Source organism: Microcebus murinus, chromosome 28, assembly GCF_040939455.1.
Source record: "Microcebus murinus isolate Inina chromosome 28, M.murinus_Inina_mat1.0, whole genome shotgun sequence".
Lineage (NCBI taxonomy): Eukaryota > Metazoa > Chordata > Mammalia > Primates > Cheirogaleidae > Microcebus > Microcebus murinus.
The window spans coordinates 16920384-16935658 of NC_134131.1; the positions used below are offsets into that span (position 1 = coordinate 16920384).

The 15275-nt window shown below is 62.9% G+C and overlaps 4 non-coding genes across 4 annotated transcripts; all 4 read right to left on the minus strand.

The window, feature by feature from the left end:
• Positions 1-2238: 2238 nt before the first annotated feature.
• LOC142865303 (5S ribosomal RNA) lies at positions 2239-2357 on the minus strand. Its single transcript, XR_012915606.1, has one exon. It is a non-coding gene; the product is annotated as a 5S ribosomal RNA (ribosomal RNA).
• A 3783-nt stretch (positions 2358-6140) lies between these two features.
• LOC142865393 (5S ribosomal RNA) lies at positions 6141-6259 on the minus strand. The gene has a single exon (XR_012915696.1). It is a non-coding gene; the product is annotated as a 5S ribosomal RNA (ribosomal RNA).
• A 3784-nt stretch (positions 6260-10043) lies between these two features.
• LOC142865307 (5S ribosomal RNA) lies at positions 10044-10162 on the minus strand. Its single transcript, XR_012915610.1, has one exon. It is a non-coding gene; the product is annotated as a 5S ribosomal RNA (ribosomal RNA).
• A 3761-nt stretch (positions 10163-13923) lies between these two features.
• Positions 13924-14042, minus strand: LOC142865380 (5S ribosomal RNA). Its single transcript, XR_012915683.1, has one exon. It is a non-coding gene; the product is annotated as a 5S ribosomal RNA (ribosomal RNA).
• Between the last annotated feature and the right edge of the window lie 1233 nt (positions 14043-15275).

The following is a 15275-nucleotide window of genomic DNA, read 5'->3' on the forward strand; positions in this document are numbered from 1 at the left end:
GGAATGCGAAGCCCGGCTCCTTGTCTCAGAGCCCTTGTCTCAGAGCGGGACAACCAGGAGGTGTGACGTACACCCCGGGGTTCCCAGGAGGATCAGGCTGAAGCTGGGACTTGGCCTGAAAGTGTCCCCTCGCATGGCCACCCCCTTCCCCTTCCTGCTCCTCTACTCCTGGTGCCCCTCCATCCAGGGGCCAGACCTTAAAGAGTCACCCGCAAGAGAATCCTGGTCCCAAAGGAGCCTTCTGGGGGACCCGTGCTGAGAGAGGTTGTGGGCATGGCCCGCTGGGGCTCTGCCCGACCCAGGGCTGAGAGATGCAACCTCCCAGCTCTGGGTCCCTGCAGGGGAAGCGTTGGCAAGCACAGGGCCAGTCCTCCAAAGGCCCAGGTGCAGGGAGCCCAGGCCAAGCAGCCTGTGGAAGAAGCCACCCCGGGAACACGACTGCAGGCCACGGCCCTTCCCACCTCCTCCTCCTCCTCCTCCTGCTCCTCCACCCCCCCCCCGACCTCCCACCCCCCCACCCCACCCCCCGACATGGCGCAGGGCTCAGAGACACCTCAGACACTTGCTACCCAAAGTGCAAAGGGCATCAGTTGCTCCTCCAAAACCCCCCCCCCTGCCCAGCAGACCGCGTTGTCCAGCCAGCCCCCGGGCCTCCCTGGGGTGCCCAGCACAAAAGTGCAGACAACCACCGGACCCTCAATCTCAGTTTTCAGATGTTTTTGCCACTCTAAGGACCCGCAGGCCAGCTGGGCCTTCTGGCAGGACAGAGAGCCCCGGAATCCGACGTGGAGAGCTGGGTGTACGTCCCCACGAGGAGGCGGTCCCCACCTCCGCGGCTCTCCCCTTGCGGGGGGGAAAAGCAGCCACGGGGCCTCAGAGAAGACACCAGGCTGGGCGCCCGCCCCACAGTGGGGGCACGTCCCCCGCAGGCCACTTAGCGCCGGCCGCCGGCCGGCGTACGGTTGGGTGGCGCGAGACGCTGCGGCCGCCCTGCTACCGGGTTCCTGGGAGGGCGTCCTGGAACCAGCGTCCACACCAAGCCCTTGGAAGGCCCAGGCGACGGAGGAGCCCCGTCAGGCAGGGGCCGAGGACGGTGACAGGTGACAGGCCGGGCGGGAAGGAGTCAGTCAGGCAGGGGCCGAGGAGGAGACGGGCTGGGTAAGGGTTAGGGTTAGAGTCAGGGCACAAGTCACAATCGCAAAGACCTGGAAGCGACCCGAGTGCCCATGGACCCACGAGTGCGTAAATGAAATGTGGCGCGTGGACACCACGGAGTGCTATTCAGCTAGGAGGAGCAGCGGTGAGAGGGCACCTCTCGTGGTTCTCCTGGCCAGAGCTGGAACCCGTTCCAGTAAGCCAGGTAGCCCAAGAATGGACACACGAGCACCACGTGCTCGCGCTCACCAGCAAATGGGTACGAACCGATGGACACCTAAGTGGACACAGAGGAATCACCTTCATCGGGTGGGTGTCGGGCGGGTGGGGGGAGGGGATGGGCATACACCTCCATTAGGAATGGGGTGGGTGCGCACCGACTGGGGGATGGGCGCACTTGAGGCTCTGACCCGAGGGGGGAGGCTGGGAGAGGGCAACGTACCCGACCTTAACATTGGTACCCCCACAATACGCTGGAACAACATCAGAGGTAAATGAATAAGAACACAGGGGGGAGGGGGGCACGGGCAACACATGTCACCTTAATACTTGGACTCCCATCATCTGCTTGAAAAGAGAGAGAAAAGAAAATGCAATCATAGAGATAAGAGACACTTTTTAAACATAATGAATCCGAAGAGAAAAGTAAAAGGAGGCCTGTGGAGCAGGTCTGGGTGTGACTCCGGATCCCCCAACATCAGGTGCCACCACCAAAGATTCCTGCGTGTAGCCCATAGAACCCCAAAAGCAACGGGACGAGTTCTGGTCACATACTCCCTCAAAATGACATCCTGGCCTTCTTCTGGAACTCCCTCCCCTCTCAGACTCTCAAGGTTTCCTCCAGCGTCTCGGTTCCCACAGAAGCAGACCTTTGGTCTGAGACCTGACAGTCCAGAAGCCACGCATGCTGCCGCGTGACGGCGGTGTCGCGGCTTGGGACAAGAGGAGGCCCCACGGTGCGGGCTGGGGCGCCAGGCACCGCGGCGGGCGCTGAGGGTGGGGGTGACCCCCACCCCGGGCCGCCGACTCGCTCCCAGAAAGGGGACAGAACAAGAGGCAAAACAAAAAAAAAAAAAAAGAAGAAGCCTTCGGCACCCGGTATTCCCAGGCGGTCTCCCATCCAAGTACTAACCAGGCCCGACCCTGCTTAGCTTCCGAGACCAGACGAGATCGGGCGCGTTCAGGGTGGTGTGGCCCTAGACAGCGGAGGGCGCCCCTGCCCCTCTCAAGAAGCCGAGCCTCTCTGCGCTTCCCCGCCGCCTCCTCCCCCCGCCCCAGGCCCCGCGCCGGCGCTGACCCGCACCGGGCCGGGCCTGTTGAGTTCACCGGCCGGGTCCGGCGGGCTCCGAGGGACGGGGGTGACGGGCGGGGCGGGGCGGGGCGGGGCGGGGGGCTGTCTCTCTATACACACACACACACACTCACACTCACTCACACTCACACAAGATGCGCCTCCACGGCTGGACTCGCCAAGGTGGAGCCCTCCCAGCCCCCCTCGTCTCCTCGCCCGGCCTCCTTCACCTACCCGCTGCCCACCCCCAGCGCGTCGCTGCCTGCCGCTGACTGCGCACGCGCGGGACGCTTGCCCTTTGACCCCAGCCAGGGGCCGCCCTCCCCCACAACCCCTTTCAGCTGCGCCCCCCCCCTCACCCTGTGGGTGGGCTGCCGCCTATTCCCCGGGGCCAGGGCTGGGGCACAGCCAGTGTATGGGGCGTCTCTCTCTGGGGATGTGTCCCATGGGTGGGATGGGGTGGCGTGGTTTGGGGGGCGCTGAAGAAATCAGTCCCCTCCATCTCCTACCTCTGGAAAACGCCCAAGCCCTTGGAGAACTGCCGGCACCGCTTCGTGGGGGCCGGGACCCTCCACCGTGTCCTCCTGTGGCCCAGTCCAAGGGGCCTGGGCCTGGCCGGGGCTGCATTGGACCCCGACCACCCTGGCGTGTGGACTCGCTAAAAATCGGCCATTAGATATTGGATTCCAGCTTCCTGGAGGTCATTTCACTAATGAGTGCACCGGAAAGAATTTCCTAATCCATCTGTGAGGGTGGCAACTGAAAGAGAATTTTAAAGCTGACAGAATAGGCGAGGGAAGGCATAGGAGATTTCCACACCCAGCAAGGAAGACTTTCCCGAAATGGAAGAAAGAAACGAGCAAACAGAGACACCGGTAGCCCGCCCGGAAAAGAGTCTGCCCCTGAGAGAAAGCACCCTGACCAGGTTCACCCGTGGGTGGGTGGCGAGCTAGCGGCATTCAGAAGAGCGAGGCCCGCAGTCTGTGCGGAAGACACCTGCGCTCGGGTGTGTGTGGCGGCGCGATTCACAAGCAGCTCTAGACGTTAAACCAAGGAGAAGCCAGGGAGTTCCCAACGCCCCAGGTGTCCTCAGCCCACGACTGGCTGCTGTGGGAATGCGAAGCCCGGCTCCTTGTCTCAGAGCGGGGTTCCCAGGAGGATCAGGCTGAAGCTGGGACTTGGCCTCAAAGTGTCCCCTCGCATGGCCACCCCCTTCCCCTTCCTGCTCCTCTACTCCTGGTGCCCCTCCATCCAGGGGCCAGACCTTAAAGAGTCACCGCAAGAGAATCCTGGTCCCAAAGGAGCCTTCTGGGGGACCGGTGCTGAGAGAGGTTGTGGGCATGGCCCGCTGGGGCTCTGCCCGACCCAGGGCTGAGAGATGCCACCTCCCAGCTCTGGGTCCCTGCAGGAAGTGTTGGCAAGCACAGGGCCGGTCCTCCAAAGGCCCCGGTGCAGGGAGCCCAGGCCAAGCAGCCTGTGGAAGAAGCCACTTGCCGTGCCACCCCGGGAACAGGACTGCAGGCCCCGGCCCTTCCCACCTCCTCCTCCTCCTCCTCCTCCTCCCCCCGCCCCCCCCCACAGGGCACAGGGCTCAGAGACACCTCAGACTCTTGCTACCCAAAGTGCAAAGGGCATCAGTTGCTCCTCCAACCCCCCCGCCCAGCAGACCACGTTGTCCAGCCAGCCCCCGGGCCTCCCTGGGGTGCCCAGCTCAAAAGTGCAGACACCCACCGGACCCTCAATCTCAGTTTTCGGATGTTTTTGCCACTCTAAGGACCCGCAGGCCAGCTGGGCCTTCGGGCAGGACAGAGAGCCCCGGAATCCGACGTGGAGAGCTGCGTGTACGTCCCCATCAGGAGGCGGTCCCCACCTCCGCGGCTCTCCCCTTGTGGGGAGCGGCAGCCCAGCCGGCAGCCCCAGGGCCTCAGGGAAGACACCAGGCTGGGCCCCCGCGGCACAGCAGGGGCACGTCCCCCGCACTCAAGCGACTTAGGGACGGCTGCTGGAGACTGCTGCGGCCACCCTGCTGTCGGGTTCCTGGAGGGCTTCCTGGAAGCAGCGTCCACACCAAGCCCTTGGAAGGCCCAGGCGATGGAGGAGCCGGTCAGGCAGGGGCCGAGGACGGTGAGAGGCCGGGTGGGCGGGAAGGAGCATGTCAGGCAGGGGCAGAGGACGGTGACAGGCCGGGCGGGGAGGAGCCGGTCAGGCGGGGGCCCAGGACAGTGACGGGCCTGGCCGGGGAGGAGTGCGTCAGGCAGGGGCAGAGGAGACGGGCTGGGTAAGGGTTAGGGTTACAGTTAGGGCACAATTCACAATCGCAAAGACGTGGAAGCGACCCGAGTGCCCATCCATCCAGGAGTGCATGAATAAAATGTGGCGCGTGGACACCACGGAGTGCCATTCGGCTGTGAGGAGCAGCGGTGAGAGGGCGCCTCTCGTGTTCTCCTGGCCAGAGCTGGAACCCGTTCCAGTAAGCCAGGTATCCCAAGAATGGACACACGAGCACCACGTGAGCGCGCTCACCAGCAAATTGGTACGAACGGATGGACGCCTAAGTGGACAGAGAGGAATCACCTTCATCGGGTGGGGGGAGGGGAGGGGCATACACATCCATTAGGCATGGGGTGGGTGCGCACCGACTGGGGGATGGGCGCACTTGAAGCTCTGACCCGAGGGGGGAGGCTTGGAGAGGGCAAGGCACCCGACCTTAACATTGGTACCCCCACAATACGCTGGAACAACATGAGAGGTATATGAATAAGAACACAGGGGGGGCCGGGCGCGGTGGCTCACGCCTGTAATCCTAGCTCTCTGGGAGGCCGAGGCGGGCGGATTGCTCCAGGTCAGGAGTTCGAAACCAGCCTGAGCAAGAGCGAGACCCCGTCTCTACTAAAAATAGAAAGAAATTAATTGGCCAACTAATATATATAGAAAAACACAGCCGGGCGTGGTGGTGCATGCCTGTAGTCCCAACTACTCGGGAGGCTGAGGCAGCAGGATTGCTTGAGCCCGGAGATTGAGGTTGCTGTGAGCTAGGCTGACGCCATGGCACTCACTCTAGCCTGGGCAGCAAAACGAGACTCTGTCTCAAAAAAAAAAAAAAAAAAAGAACACAGGGGGGAGGGGGGCACGGGCAACACATGTCACCTGAATACTTGTACTCCCATCATCTGCTTGAAGAGAGAGAGAAAAGAAAATGCAATCATAGAGGTAAGAGACACTTTTTAAAAATAATGAATCCGAAGAGAAAAGTAAAAGGAGGCCTGTGGAGCAGGTCTGGGTGTGACTCCGGATCCCCCAACATCAGGTGCCACCACCAAAGATTCCTGCGTGTAGCCCATAGAACCCCAAAAGCAACGGGACGAGTTCTGGTCACATACTCCCTCAAAATGACATCCTGGCCTTCTTCTGGAACTCCCTCCCCTCTCAGACTCTCAAGGTTTCCTCCAGCGTGTCGGTTCCCACAGAGCAGACCTTTGGTCTGAGACCTGACAGTCCAGATGCCACGCATGCTGCCGCGTGGCGGCGGTGTCGCGGCTTGGGACAAGAGGAGGCCCCACGGTGCGGGCTGGGGCGCCAGGCAACGCGGGCGGGCGCTGAGGGTGGGGGTGACCCCCACCCCGGGCCGCCGCCGCGCTCCCAGAAAGGGGACAGAACAAGAGGCAAAAAAAAAAAAAAAAAAAAAAATAGCAGCAGCCTGTGGCACCCGGTATTCCCAGGCGGTCTCCCATCCAAGTACTAACCAGGCCCGACCCTGCTTGGCTTCCGAGACCAGACGAGATCGGGGGCGTTCAGGGTGGTGTGGCCCTAGACGGCGGCGGAGGGCGCCCCTGCCCCGCTCAAGAAGCCGAGCCTCTCTGGGCTTCCCCGCCGCCGCCTCCCGCCCCAGGCCCCGCGCCGGGCCGGGCCGGTTGAGTTCGCCGGCCGGGTCCCGCGGGCTCCCAGGGACGGGGGTGATGGGCGGGGCGGGGCGGGGCGGGGTGGGGGGCTGTCTCTCTCTACACACACACACACACTCACACTCACTCACACTCACACAAGATGCGCCACCACGGCTGGACTCGCCAAGGTGGAGCCCTCCCAGCCCCCCTCGACTCCTCGCCTGGCCTCCTTCACCTACCCGCTGCCCACCCCCAGGGCGTCGCTGCCTGCCGCTGACTGCGCACGCGCGGGACGCTCGCCCTTTGACCCCAGCCAGGGGCCGCCCTCCCCCACAACCCCTTTCAGCTGCGCCCCCCCCCTCGCCCTGTGGGTGGGCTGCCGCCTATTCCCCCGGGCCAGGGCTGGGGCACAGCCAGTGTATGGGGCGTCTCTCTCTGGGGATGTGTCCCATGGGTGGGGTGGGGTGGCGTGGTTTGGGGGGCGCTGAAGAAATCAGTCCCCTCCATCTCCTACCTCTGGAAAACGCCCAAGCCCGTGGAGAACTGCCGGCACCGCTTCGTGGGGGCCGGGACCCTCCTCCGTGTCCTCCTGTGGCCCAGTCCAAGGGGCCTGGGCCTGGCCGGGGCTGCATTGGACCCCGACCACCCTGGCGTGTGGACTCGCTAAAAATCGGCCATTAGATATTGGATTCCAGCTTCCTGGAGGTCATTTCACTAATGAGTGCACCGGAAAGAGTTTCCTAATCCATCTGTGAGGGTGGCAACTGAAAGAGAATTTGAAAGCTGACAGAATAGGCGAGGGAAGGCATAGGAGATTTCCACACCCAGCAAGGAAGACTTTCCCGAAATGGAAGAAAGAAAGGAGCAAACAGAGACACCGGTAGCCCGCCCGGAAAAGAGTCTGCCCCTGAGAGAAAGCACCCTGACCAGGTTCACCCGTGGGTGGGTGGCGAGCTAGCGGCATTCAGAAGAGCGAGGCCCGCAGTCTGTGCGGAAGACACCTGCGCTCGGGTGTGTGTGGCGGCGCGATTCACAAGCAGCTCTAGACGTTAAACCAAGGAGAAGCCAGGGAGTTCCCAACGCCCCAGGTGTCCTCAGCCCACGACTGGCTGCTGTGGGAATGCGAAGCCCGGCTCCTTGTCTCAGAGCGGGGTTCCCAGGAGGATCAGGCTGAAGCTGGGACTTGGCCTCAAAGTGTCCCCTCGCATGGCCACCCCCTTCCCCTTCCTGCTCCTCTACTCCTGGTGCCCCTCCATCCAGGGGCCAGACCTTAAAGAGTCACCGCAAGAGAATCCTGGTCCCAAAGGAGCCTTCTGGGGGACCGGTGCTGAGAGAGGTTGTGGGCATGGCCCGCTGGGGCTCTGCCCGACCCAGGGCTGAGAGATGCCACCTCCCAGCTCTGGGTCCCTGCAGGAAGTGTTGGCAAGCACAGGGCCGGTCCTCCAAAGGCCCAGGTGCAGGGAGCCCAGGCCAAGCAGCCTGTGGAAGAAGCCACTTGCCGTGCCACCCCGGGAACAGGACTGCAGGCCCCGGCCCTTCCCACCTCCTCCTCCTCCTCCTCCTCCTCCCCCCGCCCCCCCCCCACAGGGCACAGGGCTCAGAGACACCTCAGACTCTTGCTACCCAAAGTGCAAAGGGCATCAGTTGCTCCTCCAACCCCCCCGCCCAGCAGACCACGTTGTCCAGCCAGCCCCCGGGCCTCCCTGGGGTGCCCAGCTCAAAAGTGCAGACACCCACCGGACCCTCAATCTCAGTTTTCGGATGTTTTTGCCACTCTAAGGACCCGCAGGCCAGCTGGGCCTTCGGGCAGGACAGAGAGCCCCGGAATCCGACGTGGAGAGCTGCGTGTACGTCCCCATCAGGAGGCGGTCCCCACCTCCGCGGCTCTCCCCTTGTGGGGAGCGGCAGCCCAGCCGGCAGCCCCAGGGCCTCAGGGAAGACACCAGGCTGGGCCCCCGCGGCACAGCAGGGGCACGTCCCCCGCACTCAAGCGACTTAGGGACGGCTGCTGGAGACTGCTGCGGCCACCCTGCTGTCGGGTTCCTGGAGGGCTTCCTGGAAGCAGCGTCCACACCAAGCCCTTGGAAGGCCCAGGCGATGGAGGAGCCGGTCAGGCAGGGGCCGAGGACGGTGAGAGGCCGGGTGGGCGGGAAGGAGCATGTCAGGCAGGGGCAGAGGACGGTGACAGGCTGGGCGGGGAGGAGCCGGTCAGTCGGGGGCCCAGGACAGTGATGGGCCTGGCCGGGGAGGAGTGCGTCAGGCAGGGGCAGAGGAGACGGGCTGGGTAAGGGTTAGGGTTACAGTTAGGGCACAATTCACAATCGCAAAGACGTGGAAGCGACCCGAGTGCCCATCCATCCAGGAGTGCATGAATAAAATGTGGCGCGTGGACACCACGGAGTGCCATTCGGCTGTGAGGAGCAGCGGTGAGAGGGCGCCTCTCGTGTTCTCCTGGCCAGAGCTGGTACCCGTTCCAGTAAGCCAGGTATCCCAAGAATGGACACACGAGCACCACGTGAGCGCGCTCACCAGCAAATTGGTACGAACGGATGGACGCCTAAGTGGACAGAGAGGAATCACCTTCATCGGGTGGGTGTCGGGCGGGTGGGGGGAGGGGAGGGGCATACACATCCATTAGGCATGGGGTGGGTGCGCACCGACTGGGGGATGGGCGCACTTGAAGCTCTGACCCGAGGGGGGAGGCTTGGAGAGGGCAAGGCACCCGACCTTAACATTGGTACCCCCACAATACGCTGGAACAACCTGAGAGGTATAAGAATAAGAACACAGGGGGGGCCGGGCGCGGTGGCTCACGCCTGTAATCCTAGCTCTCTGGGAGGCCGAGGCGGGCGGATTGCTCCAGGTCAGGAGTTCGAAACCAGCCTGAGCAAGAGCGAGACCCCGTCTCTACTAAAAATAGAAAGAAATTAATTGGCCAACTAATATATATAGAAAAACACAGCCGGGCGTGGTGGTGCATGCCTGTAGTCCCAACTACTCGGGAGGCTGAGGCAGCAGGATTGCTTGAGCCCGGAGATTGAGGTTGCTGTGAGCTAGGCTGACGCCATGGCACTCACTCTAGCCTGGGCAGCAAAACGAGACTCTGTCTCAAAAAAAAAAAAAAAAAAAGAACACAGGGGGGAGGGGGGCACGGGCAACACATGTCACCTGAATACTTGTACTCCCATCATCTGCTTGAAGAGAGAGAGAAAAGAAAATGCAATCATAGAGGTAAGAGACACTTTTTAAAAATAATGAATCCGAAGAGAAAAGTAAAAGGAGGCCTGTGGAGCAGGTCTGGGTGTGACTCCGGATCCCCCAACATCAGGTGCCACCACCAAAGATTCCTGCGTGTAGCCCATAGAACCCCAAAAGCAACGGGACGAGTTCTGGTCACATGCTCCCTCAAAATGACATCCTGGCCTTCTTCTGGAACTCCCTCCCCTCTCAGACTCTCAAGGTTTCCTCCAGCGTGTCGGTTCCCACAGAGCAGACCTTTGGTCTGAGACCTGACAGTCCAGATGCCACGCATGCTGCCGCGTGGCGGCGGTGTCGCGGCTTGGGACAAGAGGAGGCCCCACGGTGCGGGCTGGGGCGCCAGGCAACGCGGGCGGGCGCTGAGGGTGGGGGTGACCCCCACCGCGGGCCGCTGCCACGCTCCCAGAAAGGGGACAGAACAAGAGGCAAAAAAAAAAAAAAAAAAAAAAAAAAGCAGCAGCCTGTGGCACCCGGTATTCCCAGGCGGTCTCCCATCCAAGTACTAACCAGGCCCGACCCTGCTTAGCTTCCGAGACCAGACGAGATCGGGGGCGTTCAGGGTGGTGTGGCCCTAGACGGCGGCGGAGGGCGCCCCTGCCCCGCTCGAGAAGCCGAGCCTCTCTGGGCTTCCCCGCCGCCGCCTCCCGCCCCAGGCCCCGCGCCGGGCCGGGCCGGTTGAGTTCGCCGGCCGGTCCCGCGGGCTCCCAGGGACGGGGGTGATGGGCGGGGCGGGGCGGGGCGGGGGGCTGTCTCTCTCTACACACACACACACACTCACACTCACTCACACTCACACAAGATGCGCCTCCACGGCTGGACTCGCCAAGGTGGAGCCCTCCCAGCCCCCCTCGTCTCCTCGCCCGGCCTCCTTCACCTACCCGCTGCCCACCCCCAGCGCGTCGCTGCCTGCCGCTGACTGCGCACGCCGCGGGACGCTCGCCCTTTGACCCCAGCCAGGGGCCGCCCTCCCCCACAACCCCTTTCAGCTGCGCCCCCCCCCTCGCCCTGTGGGTGGGCTGCCGCCTATTCCCCGGGGCCAGGGCTGGGGCACAGCCAGTGTATGGGGCGTCTCTCTCTGGGGATGTGTCCCATGGGTGGGGTGGGGTGGCGTGGTTTGGGGGGCGCTGAAGAAATCAGTCCCCTCCATCTCCTACCTCTGGAAAACGCCCAAGCCCGTGGAGAACTGCCGGCACCGCTTCGTGGGGGCCGGGACCCTCCTCCGTGTCCTCCTGTGGCCCAGTCCAAGGGGCCTGGGCCTGGCCGGGGCTGCATTGGACCCCGACCACCCTGGCGTGTGGACTCGCTAAAAATCGGCCATTAGATATTGGATTCCAGCTTCCTGGAGGTCATTTCACTAATGAGTGCACCGGAAAGAGTTTCCTAATCCATCTGTGAGGGTGGCAACTGAAAGAGAATTTGAAAGCTGACAGAATAGGCGAGGGAAGGCATAGGAGATTTCCACACCCAGCAAGGAAGACTTTCCCGAAATGGAAGCAAGAAACGAGCAAACAGAGACACCGGTAGCCCGCCCGGAAAAGAGTCTGCCCCTGAGAGAAAGCACCCTGACCAGGTTCACCCGTGGGTGGGTGGCGAGCTAGCGGCATTCAGAAGAGCGAGGCCCGCAGTCTGTGCGGAAGACACCTGCGCTCGGGTGTGTGTGGCGGCGCGATTCACAAGCAGCTCTAGACGTTAAACCAAGGAGAAGCCAGGGAGTTCCCAACGCCCCAGGTGTCCTCAGCCCACGACTGGCTGCTGTGGGAATGCGAAGCCCGGCTCCTTGTCTCAGAGCGGGGTTCCCAGGAGGATCAGGCTGAAGCTGGGACTTGGCCTCAAAGTGTCCCCTCGCATGGCCACCCCCTTCCCCTTCCTGCTCCTCTACTCCTGGTGCCCCTCCATCCAGGGGCCAGACCTTAAAGAGTCACCGCAAGAGAATCCTGGTCCCAAAGGAGCCTTCTGGGGGACCGGTGCTGAGAGAGGTTGTGGGCATGGCCCGCTGGGGCTCTGCCCGACCCAGGGCTGAGAGATGCCACCTCCCAGCTCTGGGTCCCTGCAGGAAGTGTTGGCAAGCACAGGGCCGGTCCTCCAAAGGCCCAGGTGCAGGGAGCCCAGGCCAAGCAGCCTGTGGAAGAAGCCACTTGCCGTGCCACCCCGGGAACAGGACTGCAGGCCCCGGCCCTTCCCACCTCCTCCTCCTCCTCCCCCTGCCCCCCCCACAGGGCACAGGGCTCAGAGACACCTCAGACTCTTGCTACCCAAAGTGCAAAGGGCATCAGTTGCTCCTCCAACCCCCCCGCCCAGCAGACCACGTTGTCCAGCCAGCCCCCGGGCCTCCCTGGGGTGCCCAGCACAAAAGTGCAGACACCCACCGGACCCTCAATCTCAGTTTTCGGATGTTTTTGCCACTCTAAGGACCCGCAGGCCAGCTGGGCCTTCGGGCAGGACAGAGAGCCCCGGAATCCGACGTGGAGAGCTGCGTGTACGTCCCCATCAGGAGGCGGTCCCCACCTCCGCGGCTCTCCCCTTGTGGGGAGCGGCAGCCCAGCCGGCAGCCCCAGGGCCTCAGGGAAGACACCAGGCTGGGCCCCCGCGGCACAGCGGGGGCACGTCCCCCCGCACTCAAGCGACTTAGGGACGGCTGCTGGAGACTGCTGCGGCCACCCTGCTGCCGGGTTCCTGGAGGGCTTCCTGGAAGCAGCGTCCACACCAAGCCCTTGGAAGGCCCAGGCGACGGAGGAGCCGGTCAGGCAGGGGCCGAGGACGGTGAGAGGCCGGGCGGGCGGGAAGGACCATGTCAGGCAGGGGCAGAGGACGGTGACAGGCCGGGCGGGGAGGAGCCGGACAGGCGGGGGCCCAGGACAGTGACGGGCCTGGCCGGGGAGGAGTGCGTCAGGCAGGGGCAGAGGAGACGGGCTGGGTAAGGGTTAGGGTTACAGTTAGGGCACAATTCACAATCGCAAAGACGTGGAAGCGACCCGAGTGCCCATCCATCCAGGAGTGCATGAATAAAATGTGGCGCGTGGACACCACGGAGTGCCATTCGGCTGTGAGGAGCAGCGGTGAGAGGGCGCCTCTCGTGTTCTCCTGGCCAGAGCTGGTACCCGTTCCAGTAAGCCAGGTATCCCAAGAATGGACACACGAGCACCACGTGAGCGCGCTCACCAGCAAATTGGTACGAACGGATGGACGCCTAAGTGGACAGAGAGGAATCACCTTCATCGGGTGGGTGTCGGGCGGGTGGGGGGAGGGGAGGGGCATACACATCCATTAGGCATGGGGTGGGTGCGCACCGACTGGGGGATGGGCGCACTTGAAGCTCTGACCCGAGGGGGGAGGCTTGGAGAGGGCAAGGCACCCGACCTTAACATTGGTACCCCCACAATACGCTGGAACAACCTGAGAGGTATATGAATAAGAACACAGGGGGGGCCGGGCGCGGTGGCTCACGCCTGTAATCCTAGCTCTCTGGGAGGCCGAGGCGGGCGGATTGCTCCAGGTCAGGAGTTCGAAACCAGCCTGAGCAAGAGCGAGACCCCGTCTCTACTAAAAATAGAAAGAAATTAATTGGCCAACTAATATATATAGAAAAACACAGCCGGGCGTGGTGGTGCATGCCTGTAGTCCCAACTACTCGGGAGGCTGAGGCAGCAGGATTGCTTGAGCCCGGAGATTGAGGTTGCTGTGAGCTAGGCTGACGCCATGGCACTCACTCTAGCCTGGGCAGCAAAACGAGACTCTGTCTCAAAAAAAAAAAAAAAAAAAGAACACAGGGGGGAGGGGGGCACGGGCAACACATGTCACCTGAATACTTGTACTCCCATCATCTGCTTGAAGAGAGAGAGAAAAGAAAATGCAATCATAGAGGTAAGAGACACTTTTTAAAAATAATGAATCCGAAGAGAAAAGTAAAAGGAGGCCTGTGGAGCAGGTCTGGGTGTGACTCCGGATCCCCCAACATCAGGTGCCACCACCAAAGATTCCTGCGTGTAGCCCATAGAACCCCAAAAGCAACGGGACGAGTTCTGGTCACATACTCCCTCAAAATGACATCCTGGCCTTCTTCTGGAACTCCCTCCCCTCTCAGACTCTCAAGGTTTCCTCCAGCGTGTCGGTTCCCACAGAGCAGACCTTTGGTCTGAGACCTGACAGTCCAGATGCCACGCATGCTGCCGCGTGGCGGCGGTGTCGCGGCTTGGGACAAGAGGAGGCCCCACGGTGCGGGCTGGGGCGCCAGGCACCGCGGGCGAGCGCTGAGGGTGGGGGTGACCCCCACCCCGGGCCGCCGCCACGCTCCCAGAAAGGGGACAGAAAAGAGGCAAAAAAAAAAAAAAAAAAAGCAGCAGCCTGTGGCACCCGGTATTCCCAGGCGGTCTCCCATCCAAGTACTAACCAGGCCCGACCCTGCTTAGCTTCCGAGACCAGAGGAGATCGGGGGCGTTCAGGGTGGTGTGGCCCTAGACGGCGGCGGAGGGCGCCCCTGCCCCGCTCAAGAAGCCGAGCCTCTCTGGGCTTCCCCGCCGCCGCCTCCCGCCCCAGGCCCCGCGCCGGGCCGGGCCGGTTGAGTTCGCCGGCCGGGTCCCGCGGGCTCCCAGGGACGGGGGTGATGGGCGGGGCGGGGCGGGGCGGGGCGGGGGGCTGTCTCTCTATACACACACACACACACACACTCACACTCACTCACACTCACACAAGATGCGCCTCCACGGCTGGACTCGCCAAGGTGGAGCCCTCCCAGCCCCCCTCGTCTCCTCGCCCGGCCTCCTTCACCTACCCGCTGCCCACCCCCAGGGCGTCGCTGCCTGCCGCTGACTGCGCACGCGCGGGACGCTCGCCCTTTGACCCCAGCCAGGGGCCGCCCTCCCCCACAACCCCTTTCAGCTGTGCCCCCCCCCTCGCCCTGTGGGTGGGCTGCCGCCTATTCCCCCGGGCCAGGGCTGGGGCACAGCCAGTGTATGGGGCATCTCTCTCTGGGGATGTGTCCCATGGGTGGGATGGGGTGGCGTGGTTTGGGGGGCGCTGAAGAAATCAGTCCCCTCCATCTCCTACCTCTGGAAAACGCCCAAGCCCGTGGAGAACTGCCGGCACCGCTTCGTGGGGGCCGGGACCCTCCTCCGTGTCCTCCTGTGGCCCAGTCCAAGGGGCCTGGGCCTGGCCGGGGCTGCATTGGACCCCGACCACCCTGGCGTGTGGACTCGCTAAAAATCGGCGATTAGATATTGGATTCCAGCTTCCTGGAGGTCATTTCACTAATGAGTGCACCGGAAAGAGTTTCCTAATCCATCTGTGAGGGTGGCAACTGAAAGAGAATTTGAAAGCTGACAGAATAGGTGAGGGAAGGCATAGGAGATTTCCACACCCAGCAAGGAAGACTTTCCCGAAATGGAAGAAAGAAACGAGCAAACAGAGACACCGGTAGCCCGCCCGGAAAAGAGTCTGCCCCTGAGAGAAAGCACCCTGACCAGGTTCACCCGTGGGTGGGTGGTGAGCTAGCGGCATTCAGAAGAGCGAGGCCCGCAGTCTGTGCGGAAGACACCTGCGCTCGGGTGTGTGTGGCGGCGCGATTCACAAGCAGCTCTAGACGTTAAACCAAGGAGAAGCCAGGGAGTTCCCAACGCCCCAGGTGTCCTCAGCCCACGACTGGCTGCTGTGGGAATGCGAAGCCCGGCTCCTTGTCTCAGAGCGGGGTTCCCAGG